This window comes from Agelaius phoeniceus, chromosome Z (genome assembly GCF_051311805.1).
Source record: "Agelaius phoeniceus isolate bAgePho1 chromosome Z, bAgePho1.hap1, whole genome shotgun sequence".
NCBI lineage: Eukaryota > Metazoa > Chordata > Aves > Passeriformes > Icteridae > Agelaius > Agelaius phoeniceus.
Genome location: NC_135303.1, coordinates 89,467,768 through 89,479,957, shown reverse-complemented (window position 1 = coordinate 89,479,957; position 12,190 = coordinate 89,467,768). Strand labels below are relative to the sequence as shown.

The 12,190-nt window shown below is 40.4% G+C and overlaps 1 long non-coding RNA gene across 1 annotated transcript; it reads right to left on the bottom strand.

Annotated features, from left to right (window-relative positions):
- Positions 1 to 422: 422 nt before the first annotated feature.
- On the bottom strand, positions 423 to 8,731 carry LOC143692220 (uncharacterized). Its single transcript, XR_013180106.1, has 3 exons — positions 8,376 to 8,731; positions 4,213 to 4,412; positions 423 to 3,728 (listed from the first exon to the last, which is right to left on the bottom strand). It is a non-coding gene; the product is annotated as an uncharacterized LOC143692220 (long non-coding RNA).
- Between the last annotated feature and the right edge of the window lie 3,459 nt (positions 8,732 to 12,190).

Sequence of the window (12,190 nt, the reverse complement as noted above, 5' to 3'; positions counted from 1 at the left end):
AAAAAATAGAAGTTTAATTTTACATATTCCAGTTTTTTGCTTTGACTGCAAACTGAAATGCCCCCTCCCCTCCTGGCAGTGTACATTGAGGTGGGGTTTTGACAGCAGCCTTTAATAGAATTTCAGGAAGCAAGGATGGAAAAGACCTATGAGGTCATCTAGTCTAGTTCATAGCCAGAGTGATAACTAAGGCTGTTCTCACCAGCAGAGGTGATGGTACTCGGGGGCAAGTCAGACATAAATTCTCCGTCAAAGATCCCTAAATTTTGCAGCATGAGATTCAAGAAGATGAAAACTCTGGAGAAGCTTCTGTTATTTTTGATAGTGAATTTTATTACATTATTTATACAAACATTAAAAAGGCAGTAGAAAAATGCCCGCACATTTAATTATACTTATTAAGTATAAGAAGGCTTCTTTGTTTGTTTTATTTAAATTACTGGTCCTGTGTCTGGACTATGAGTGACACAGATAGAGAGGTTGGCTTTTTCTAAGGAATCGTGACACTTTGAGTGGTGTGACAGGGAGGAGAGGGTTCAGTGCTCATATCAATTTTGGTCAAATATTCTGAAAGAGGAAAACTTTAACACATATTTCTGATGTTACTAGCTCTTTGAGCTGTATGTCATCATGGATGTGCCAGTTCTCACCTGCTGAAGCTGATGTATGAGATTGTTGAAGATTCAGGCAGGTGTTACTACATCCAATCCCACATGTTTTTCGTATCAGGTTTTTGTGTGACAATTTCTTCCCCCCTGGTTATGAGTTCTGAAACAGTTTATGTGTTTTTTTTTTTTCTTTTGTAAAAACAAACTGTGGACAGCAGAAGACTACTTTGCAGCATGTGGCAGGCTCCCGGCACCCCCTGGATAGTTATTCAAAGGCCTTCAAGATCTCTAGGCATACTGATCTATCCACCAAACCTCGTGTTTTAGCTGTCCCACAGGAGGCAGATATATTTTTTTTATTCTTTTCCCCCATATATGTGCAAGAGATGAATCACCCAACCCAGATGAAAGAGAACCCAGACATTTCCCAAGGGAAGCAGTGGAAGGGAGGGAAGAAGAGGAAGATGCTCCCTCTTGCCCACCCCTTGGGCAGAAGATGGTGTGGTGGTTGTGCCATGCTTAGCTGGAATCCCTGTCATGGCATCAGTGTGCCCACGCCAGGCTGTTCAGGGCTGCGTGGATGTGATGTGCTCTTGCTTTTCCTGGAAATTTCACATTTGTTGAAATGAGCATGCATATTTAAAAAAAGGTGTGTGTGGGAGCTGATGAATCACATATTCTGTCAAAGACTCCAGACACCCAACTGAAGCACTGCTGAGTGTCTGGAGCTCTTTACTCATCTTTGTTCTTGTGTGGGCTTTAATTTCTCGCAGAATTTTCCTTAGTGTCATACAAAGTTTCCTTTTATCAACTGCTTTCCCAGCTCTTTCCCTTTCACCCACCCAGCCGTTCTCCTCAACCCACCTCTCCAGAAGCACTTCCTGATGTTCATCACCTTCTCTTTATTTGACATCCCAGCTACTCATTTAGTGGTTCTTCCATAGAAATGCTACAATTAGGGCCTCATTCAAATCTCTGCTTGGTGACACAATATTACTGATTCACAAGAGTGCATTCCTGGAGCATGTGAGGTGACTGGTGTTTGCTCTCCTGGCTGCACCTGCCATGCTGGGAGGGATACAGGCAAAGGGAGAGAGCATGAGAGCAGCAGAGACCAGTTAAGCCTAACATCCTCCCTGTCTCTGCTTCACAGACACGGGTTGTGCCAAAACTTAGGAGTTTTGAGTTGGTTTTGCCCTGACAGCAACAGGCAGCACCATGGAGGGAGGGTAAAGTGGATCCTATTTTTCCTTGAATCCTGTTCCAGATTTGGGTTCATCATATATCTCTCTACAGTTTCCTGGAATGAGTTGGGGGTGGAGGGGAAGGGAGGGGAGGAGGAGCTTGGTCTTTTTCCCCAGTTAACAAAGAAGCAGAGGAAATGGAATAAAGTTTTTCCAAGGGAGGTTTAAATTAGATATTAGGAAAAATTTCTTAGTGGAACAGGCAGACAGGAAAGTAATGAAGCCACCATTCATAATAGTGTTGAAAAAAAATGTGTATTTGTAGTGCTTAGGGACATGGTTTAGCAGTGAATATAGCAGTTAATGGTTGGAATCCATGCTCTTAGAGGGCTTTTCCAACCTTAAAGATTCTACGACTTTGACTCATGGTCCTTGTCAACCAAGAAAACCATCACATCTTGCCAGGGAAAGGAAGTCCTCTGAAAGGCCAAACACAAATTAACTGGTCTGTGATGTAATGAAAACCTATTTTGAGAACAATACAAACTCCTCACAGCCCGGGGTGAGTGAGAGATGTGTGTCAGCCTTTGCCCCAGGAGCTGCAGCAGGATGGTCATGAACAAGGTCTGGTGTTGGAGCTCTGTAACAGGTGAGGAGGGCTCAGATGGGCACTAGACAGGTGTCTCTCAGGCTGCAGCAATGAGGTCTTGTGTCTCATAACCCTGGAAAGGCTGGGATATTCAATCATTAGAATGTACAAGTCAGTCACACAGGCAGATTAATTTGCCATATTTCTATTACTAAATTAAGCAGCATTGGGCAACGCAGCTTTGTGGATTAATTGCAGAGATAAACTGCTGGTGCATTTTCATCTCAGGCAAGCAGACACTCCCACAAACCATGTCTGAACTTTTTCAGGTGTTATTTTTGGGCCAGAGGTCCCTCCCAAGGGGCAGTCAGGATGCCCCCACCCACAGCACGGCGATGGAGGTTCAATACTGATGTGAGCTGTTGCATGCCAGCTGGCCTCAGTGTCATGCTGTGGGCTAAGGCACATTTAATTTAATAGCATGGACAAAGTCACAAAATCCAGCTTTTCAGCAGCCTAATCAGTTTGGACAGAGGGCTGCTCTGGCGTGGCCGTATTGACTCTGGTTTGGAAGATGGCTCAATTGGGCCTGTCTCAGATCTCCGCTCAGGCTCCAGTGGCGTGCAGACACAGCTTTGTAGTTCCTGCTTTCCATTTCCAGAACTAAACTCAAAAGTCAATGGTAATTTTCTTCAAAGGGCTGGGATGCGCCCTTCACCTTTTGCCTTTGAATTGTTTATTAAATTCCTGATTTTTTTTCTTACAAATTGTGGACGCCACTTAAAGGAAAAACACAAATTTGGTTTGCAGTCCCAGGGACATCGAATGCCAGCCCTTCTGAAGGGGAGTAAAATGTTTTTCATAGCCACTTGTAAGACAGAATCTGTTTCCCTGTACATGCAGACTTAGTGCTGTTTTAATAGCTTTGACTTTTGGAGCAAAAGCTCAGTGAGTTGTAATTAAAGCTGGTCATTTGTTTTTAATGAAACCATTTTCCAAGGCAAAAATAAATAGTATATGCAGCTTTGCCCAAATCAAAATTTGTTGTGAAAATGTGCTGATTTCAGTGACATTTTTTATGGGAGTAAGTCCAAATGAATAATTTCAGTCTTCTCTTTGCATTTTGATAATGTCAGAATGTTTCATTGCAAGAATATTGAAACATTTCATTTTAGCAATGCAGTAGGAAAGAGCTGTGGAGTGCCAAGTAATCTTGTCTTCAGGATCTGTAGAGCAGAAAGTTTAAAGCAACAAAAGGTGGGGCCCAAATGTGTTCCTACAAAGGCTGTTCAAGCATGATATCTCCTGTGTTACATATATGGTGTCCCTTGATATGTCTTGAGAAAGCTGCAAGGGAGGAATGCAGGAGAATTGATGCAAGTCTGGAATTCACAATAAGAACTGAATTTTTATTTGAGGAAAAATAATGAAAAGCTAAATAAAAAACAAACAATCTAAACCAAAACCAAGACTAAAACCAAAGCCAAAAAAAAAATCCCCCAGAAAAACCACCAAAAAAACCCCCACAGAACCCCCCCCAAAAAATACAGCCCCCGAAAAAAACCCCAAAACCAAACCAAAACAAAACCAAAAAAACCCAAACACCAAAACCCCTCAAAAAACAACAAGAAACCCAGTGAACAAAAAACTAACAAAATTTTCACTTTGCAAGGGTTTCTCCTTGAGTATTTATGCTGGGGAAGATTTTTTCCTTGGGATATTTTTTTAGTGCTGTCTTGTTTGGTCTTTTAATAGAATCAAATAGAACCATTTATTTCAGAGATAGGGGGCTACTCAGAAGTCACCACTGACCTCCAGCTTCATGTTTTACCTGAATTCACTTTCCTGCACAATCAAGCTTTTCTGGCCTCTTTGGTGATCTTCCCTTCCACCTCTTCCAGGAGTCTTGACACTGTGTGAACCCCTATGGGTGTTCTTTTCTCTGCTGCCATCAGTGAATGCTGCCCTCCAGTTTGGTGTGGTTTCAGTGGATTTTTTGTAACCAAGGTGACATATAGATGAGCAGGAGTCCTTTAAAAGAGTATGTAAAGAAAAACAAAAACCAATAGAAATTAATGGAGGTGAGTGACCTAAGTGCAGTGTTAGAAAACTAAAGAAAACTATTTAAACTCTGTAATTTAAAAGAGGTTATTCAAGGAATGTTTTGAATGAACTAATCAATGAACATTAGGAATCTTAAATCACAATTAAATTTCATTATTTGTCAGCATTAACCCAAACGAGCTTGTTTACTTTTTAGCTGCCATACTTGAAATCATTTGGAATCTAATTGAAACCACTGAAGATAAATTAAATTGCAATATTTACAATCACATAGGAGAGTTTTTAAAGTTTCAAATCAATTTTGCTGACATCTCCTAATGCCCATGAAATCAGTGGCTTGGGCTATGGCTGTGGTTGAACATACCATGTGTTTATGTATCTCTAAATTACCTCTAAAAAGATTTGTCTCCCCTGGAGAGCCTCCAGTTTGACCTGGGCTTATTTCAGCACCTCACATGGCCTTAGTGATGCATGCTTAATTTCGTGCTCCCACAGCTCTATCCCTGGAAATGTCTAACAGGTGAGCCTAACCCTGGTTAATTCACAATTATATGAATCACACAGAGACTGACCAGCAACACTGACCTTGGTCTTGTCCTGGAAGGAACATCAGGCGAGAAAGTATTTTTTTCTTGCTGCTTTGTCAAGCCACCTCATTTCCTTGCTCTTTTTTGTAAATGATGACAAAATCAGAGATAAGAAAGTACTGAGCAGGAAGACATCATGACACTGGAAAGATGGAAGTAGGCTTTGTGGTTGGCTGCAATCAGAAATGTTTACAGTTTCCCCTTGCCCAGTTTCACTGGTTGAGCAGCACACATGGTTTTGGGTAAGGGGGGATTTAAATATGCATTTCTGTCATAGTTGATTGGTTTGCTAACTTGATGGGATAGTCCTTTCTGAATTGTCAGTTTATGAATATAAAATCCTTTAAGGAACATGTAATGGGGAATTAATTACTTTTGCTCTTTGGGGGGACATATTTAACATTTTTTTAGAGTTTTAACACCTTCTTCCATTCTTTTGATTTTCTTTTCTGTCTATTTAATCTCAACAGGTTTTAATATGAGTGGAAAATCTATTTAAAATCAATCAAAAACACCCTAATGTATTTTTTTCCTTTTTAAAAAAATCTAAATATGGATAACTTTTGAAAATTTCAAATTTTAATATCACTAATGTCATTGTCCATCTTTGACAGTCTACAGAACAGGGGATTTTATGCTCCTAAGTTTATTAAGGAAGCTATTACTTACTTATTAAACGCATCATGAATTCTGCTATGAATAACAGTATGCTAATGTTCAAATAACTGCTTATATTAGTAACTAATGATCACCTCTAATAGTCCTGCTATATTTGTGGGCGAACCACCTTCCTATTTATATACCAGCTACATTATGTGTCTGTTATTTGAAGCTTGCATTTAAATACAACACACTTAAAAATAAGCAAATATATTTAGGAATCCAGGTGCAAGAAGGCACAGCCTTGTTTCAATAAGCTGGGCAGATAGTGTTTCACATGGAGCTGAGCTCTATCATCTGCTAGGAGCTCATGGATTGGGAAAAACTGTGTGCTGCGTCTCCAGGCCAGAGCCTGGTTTGCATCAGGCCATTTGAACAGGGTCAGTGGGCATAGTTTTAATTTCATTTTGTACAAAAAAGAGAAAAGCTGCAATGTGAATTTGTGGTGGCGAAGTGGCTGGAGGCTCCCTCTGCCATCAGCACTGTCTCACAGTGAGGAGAGCAGGATTCACGTCTTGTGAGAGCCATTCAGACCAGGGCACCACATTTGCTGCTGGTCCCCACCTGTGGAGATGCAGCTGATTAATGAACAATGGGGAGATGATGATGAGGAGCCAGAGAGGCACCAAACTACTACAGGGGTGTTGTCGAGGAACAAGGCTCAGAGAGCCGTGGAGAAAGACAATTATCCATGTTTTCCTTACTGTTACATTAAGGCTTTTCAACGTCTTGAATCCCTTTAAATGACACTGATAGAGCTTTTCAAGTGACAGTGCTTCTCAAATGTTATTACCCTTCTTTACAATTTCTTTTCAAGAAATTTTACAATTGTTATCTTTGTAAATTCCATGAGGAGAGATACAAGAGAAAGAAGAAAGCTCTGGCAGTTCCTGTGGTCTTGCAAACCAAATTCTATACATTATCTGTCTACAAGATTGTAGGAAAAATAATTTTCTACATCCCTTAACAAAGATGTGATTTTGTTTTCTTTTTCTCTCTCTCTGTGAAGAAGCAGAAATTGCATTTGAATTTATGTTAAATCCCCTTCTTCTAGATTTGGCTGAGATAGAGTTAATTTCCTCTCAGTTCCTGGCACAGTGCTGTGTTTTGGATCTAGTCTGAGAATAATGTTGAGTACACACTGATGTTTTAGATGCTGCTCAGCAGTGCTCACTCAGTCAAGGACTTTTCAGTGTCCAATGCTCTGCCTATGAACAGGTACACAGGAAGCCAAGGGTCAGCATGGGCAGTAGAGCTGCCCAATGGGATGTTCCATACCACAGAACTAATGTTCAGTGTATAAACTGGGGGATGTTGTCCAGGAGGGGCTGGTCACTGCTTGGGGCTGATCTGGGCATCGGTCAGCAAGTGGTGAGGAATTATCTTCTGCATCACTTGTTTCTTTTGGGTTTTATTCCTCTCACTCTCTTCCCACTTATCTTCTTCTTCATTATTATTATTGTTGTTATTATTGTTATTTTTATTATTAGTGTTCTTGTTATTACTATTTATTATATTTTACTTTGTGTCAAGCATTAGGCTGTTCTTGTCTCAATCTGTGAGTCTTACCTTTTTCTGATTCCCCTCCACATCCCGCTGGGGACACAGGGAAGGAAGTAAGCAGCTGTGTGGTGCTTAGTTATTGTCTAGGGTTAAACAACAACCCCAAAAACTCATTAAATTGAGCATTTTATAAAATAATAATGATTCCTTTAAACCTAATACTACATTTTTATAATTCCTTAAGCATCACATATGTATAAATATATATGCATACCTCTTCAAATTTAGGAAAGGGCCATGTAACTTTGTCCCAGACTACAAATAAATCATTATAATTGTGTTAAGATGCAGTCACATCAAGACAGAGGGTTAGGCCTCCTAACAAAGCTGCTGCTTTTTGACTTTACCATTTTGAATCATTCAGTTTTGACTTTCAGGTTACACTAAAATACATCCTTGATATGCTAGACAGAATGAGCTGCTTAAATCTCTCACTGCAAGGCATTTCTCTAAACTCTCTAATGTTTTTTGCTGGCTCTTCACTGCATCCTTGACAATTTTTCAGTATCTTTTCAGATGTGTTCTGATATCAATCTCACCAGTGCTATAAACAGAGGTAAAATCATCTCCCTGTCGTGCTGATTTTGCATGCTGCCAAATTCCCTGCACCGACCTGTTGTTTCCTATTTTTCTTACCAATATTAAAGGATGGCTTCATGGATACCTCGATAAACCTTAAGGACAGTGATTTGCCACCCAGACATGGGAAAGAGTGCAAAGGCAAAAGAATTCACACCTGGATTTTCTGCTAGACCCAGAGAAACTATAGCCCAAAGTAATCAAAATACAGAGCTTTGGGCCCAATTCCAGCACCACTGGAAATGCTCCAGGATCTTCCTCCACCCTCCACTGGCACTTCAGAGAGGTACTGCTCTTCTATAGGTCTTTGTGTGGATGGTTCTATATGGAGGTCCCAGTGCTTCTCAAATGTTATTACCCTGCTTCAATAACTGCAATCAGACTTTGGATTCCTTTTTCACTCAGGGAACAGACAGAAGCATCTCCAAGGCTGGTTTACGCTCCCCTGCTATTATTTACTTTCTGCCTACCATCTGGTAGTCTCACCTGCTACTTCACAATTCTAGCCTTAGAAAGAAAAATGCAATCTTTCTCTGCTTACCTTTGCCATGTCATCCTCCCTGGTTTTAAGACCAGTTGCATATATCACCTCTTTTTTCTTTTTCCTCAGGCTGAGCCCAGTCTTCTCTGCTGTTCTTTAATATGAGTAATTTCATATATTTGATCATCCTTGTCATCCTCGAGCATTCCTTGCCATCAAACTAATAATCCTCCTGAAATCTAAACACAGCAGTAAATTTCAGAGGCCTCTCAGGAAAAAAAAAAAATCAGCAGTGCTATCAGTTTTTTAGCAGAAGACTCTTTTACTCCCTTGAAATGCACATGAGTCGTCTTGCCTTCAATTCATGAGCTCAGTACATACAGGCGTACAGTCAGGTCCTGGAGTGAAAAGCTGCACTTGGAAAGTGTAAAGAAAGCAAAAATTTGAGAATTTTCCTTTATGGTTTAATCTGGATCCTTAGACATTAATGATTACGTTTCTTTTTACATCAGGGTTTGTTGGATGAGGCCCAAACTGTCTGTAAAAATGCTGAGCATATCTTTTATTGAACATTTTCTTATTTAATGTGCCATTTTCTGATGTATATTTGATAAACAAATTTGTTACCAGAAGCGTTCTTGTTACCAGTGACATTTAAACACAAATGCAGATTTATATATGAGTAATTGTGTTTTGAGTGTAACCGTGTGCATAAGTCAGCATTTTGCAAATGTTACAAAAATGTACAAGCCCAAGCAGAAAAAACTACATGCCCATCTTCTGCTACATTTGAGGTAATGAAAGGTAATTACCTTCTATTCACACATTAAAAGAAAGCACTCATCTTGGATAAGACCATGACTGAAAGTCTGTTGAACTTAATGGGAGTCTTTCAGTTGTTTTTGGAGAAAGGCGTCTCAGGCTTTCAGGGGGAAAGGAAGATTTTGCAGCACTGCTAAGAGATCTTTTGGGATTGGAAACCAGGGATTGTCACCACAGTGTTCAGGTGCTGTAGAAATGTTTCCTCTTCTGAAAGTCTTGCCTCTGGCACTCATCTTCTTGTTGCACTAAGGTAAAGAAAATGCTGTTGTCTCAAATCTACCAGAGGTGAAAATCCAATCTCACACATGTCCTTGCCTTATAAGAACATTTAGAAAAGAAATACAAGTCCTTAAAATTATATCAATTCACCTTACATGACTAAGAAAGAAACCATTTCTAAAGGATATTGATTAAAATGGAAATACATTCAAATAAATGGATTCTTAGCTTGAAATAACCTTTGCAGTAAGTGAATGGTCTATTTTGAAAGTATGATTGGTGTTCTGAGGGGCACTACTGTATCTTAATTTTATTTCATTGCTATAGAGAGTTTTCTCTGTTTATGAAAATGCTATGCAAAGTGAGATCTATGGATTTCAAAATGAGGAGGAGCAGGGAATTTTGTCTTAAAAGACATTTGCCTTTCTATTTTTTATTATTTTTTTAGTATCATGAAAGTCCAGAGCCAGAGACTCAAGCAAAGATGAGTTTTTCAAGGCTTCATATCAAACACAAAATAAAAATCATTCCCTTTCCATGAAAGATCCTATTTTAAATGAGTTAGACAAAGAATGGGATGGAAGCAGTAAAATTTCTTTTGTAGTGAGGTATGCCAAGAGATCTTTATCTGAACAAATCCAGAAAAGGAATTAAAGATCTTTATTGGGCGAATCTCAACTCTACTCTCAATGGACTGATTTTACAGTAAATGACTTGATAAGCAGAAAAAAAATTTTTAAGAAGGGGTAAGTGAAGATTTGGGTCTTCTCTGACCTGGAAAAAACACTTTGAAAGGATCACTGCATCACAGTCCTATAGTTGAATCTGTCCATCTCTTTTACTTCCCAAAGCTGGGCTTTGTTGTTGAGACTCATCTGCTGTGTGGGTGCAGTGCAAAGACCCCGGGTCAGAGAGGACAGGACCTGAGGTGTTGCTTAGCAGCTGTGACTCTTGGGTGGTGATTCCCAAGTGTCTTCTTTCAAGGCTGAGTGGTACTTTGCTGAGAAACAAACAGAGGTGCTTGCAGGTTCTTGGGTACTGAGCTGTTGGAAAGAAACTCTTGCATCAGTGACAAAGACAGGGACTTAGGTTCTACAGAAACTGTCTGGTAATTTGTTCATCCTTTTCCTGGATTATGCCTCATTTTGCTGCAAAAGTCTATTCAAGAGCTAGGAACTTAACTCACACCTACCAATAGCTCTTTGTTGAAAATCATACATATGAGTGAAATAGAACTTGAAACCAATTGTGAAAAAATATATAAATCCACGGAGTCTTCTTTGATTTCAGAAAACACGTGCACCTAAACGGGGCTCAGAAGCTAAATGTGAGTATTTTGCAACCTCAAAAATGCCAAAATTGTTACAAACTTTAGGAATAGTCCAGGAAGTGTGGAATCTAAAACACTTCCTGATCGTTTCTAGGGGCACAGGTTGTGTCCAATGAACTCTTATCACCCCTGTGCAATGATCCTTTTTCCCTTTTGAGACGGGCGTAACCTATGTGTCACCATTTCTTCTTCTGGTTAAACCAGGAGAATCCCTAAAGGGTTTACAGACTCTCTGGTCAAATACAGATACTGCAGCTGCAGAAAACACAAGTGATTTTTCTGGCACAACATGGCGAACTACAGAATTTAGAAAAATTGAGGGTTTCTCCAGTGAATTTGCCAGGAAAAGAGTTTCCTGACAACAGTACTAGAGGTTGCACTAAAACTCTGTTTCTAAAGGTCTTAATACTCCTGGTCCATCCTATTGTGCTGCTGCCCTGGGAAAGCTTGCAAGCAAAGACCCATGTTACTATACTTTTGACCAGTCACGTCATCCTTTTGTTCATGTGCATGGCACAGGGCTTGGAATGGGATGATTTTGAAGGTCCCTTCTATCCCAAACCATTCTGTGATTTATGGTTCTGTGTCAGGGCTGTCTTCAGGTGTGTAGCTCTAACTGGTCCTTTTGCAGATCCTTTTGCACCCTATCATGTCTCTGAGGTGGCTGTCGTGGGGCAGAAAGACCCTCCCAGCCAGGGATGGACAATGTCCAATAAAATATGAGATTCTTCTTAGCCCCCCTTTTCTTGCTGATGTATTTATAAAACAATTTTTGTTGTCTTTTACAGTAGTAGACAGATTAAATTCTGGGCTTTGGCCATTCCAATTTTCTCTCAGATTAAGTTCTGGGCTTTGGCCATTCTAATTTTCTCCCTGCACACCCTCACAACATCCTTTCTGTCCTTCTGAGTTGCCTCCCTCTTTTTCTAATGGTTCCAAACTCTCCTGTTTTTCTCTGGAAACAGCCAAAGCTCTGTTCAGCCAGTCACCTTCCCTGCCTATCTTTTGGCCTGCTCCCCTGCCTTTAGGGTTTTCTTCTTGAAGATTACCCAGCCTTCCACCTTTACCCATCAGGACTGTCTCCCAAAGAAGTCTCTTGACAAGGTTCCTAAACCAGCCAAACTCAGTTCTCCAGAACTCCAAGGGGAAGTTCTGCTGACCTCTCTCCTTACTTCTCTGAGAATGGAAAACTCATTTCCTGGTCGCTGAGCCCAGGACAGCTCTCACCTACCACATCTCCCATCAGCCCTTCTCTCTTCCCCATCAGTAGCTCCTGTGAGGGTCCTCCCCTGGTTGTCAGGATGCCAGAAAGATCTCCCCCACACACTCCTGGCACTTCCTAGATTATTCTTCTCTTCTGTGCTGTGGTCATTGTGATACTCCTCTCAGCTGCTTATAGAATATTTCATCTATCTTCATCCTGGTTGGGTGGTCTTTAACAAGCTCCCACCAGGAGATCTGCTTTGTTAGCCTTCCCCCTGATTCTTACCCACAGACACTCAAT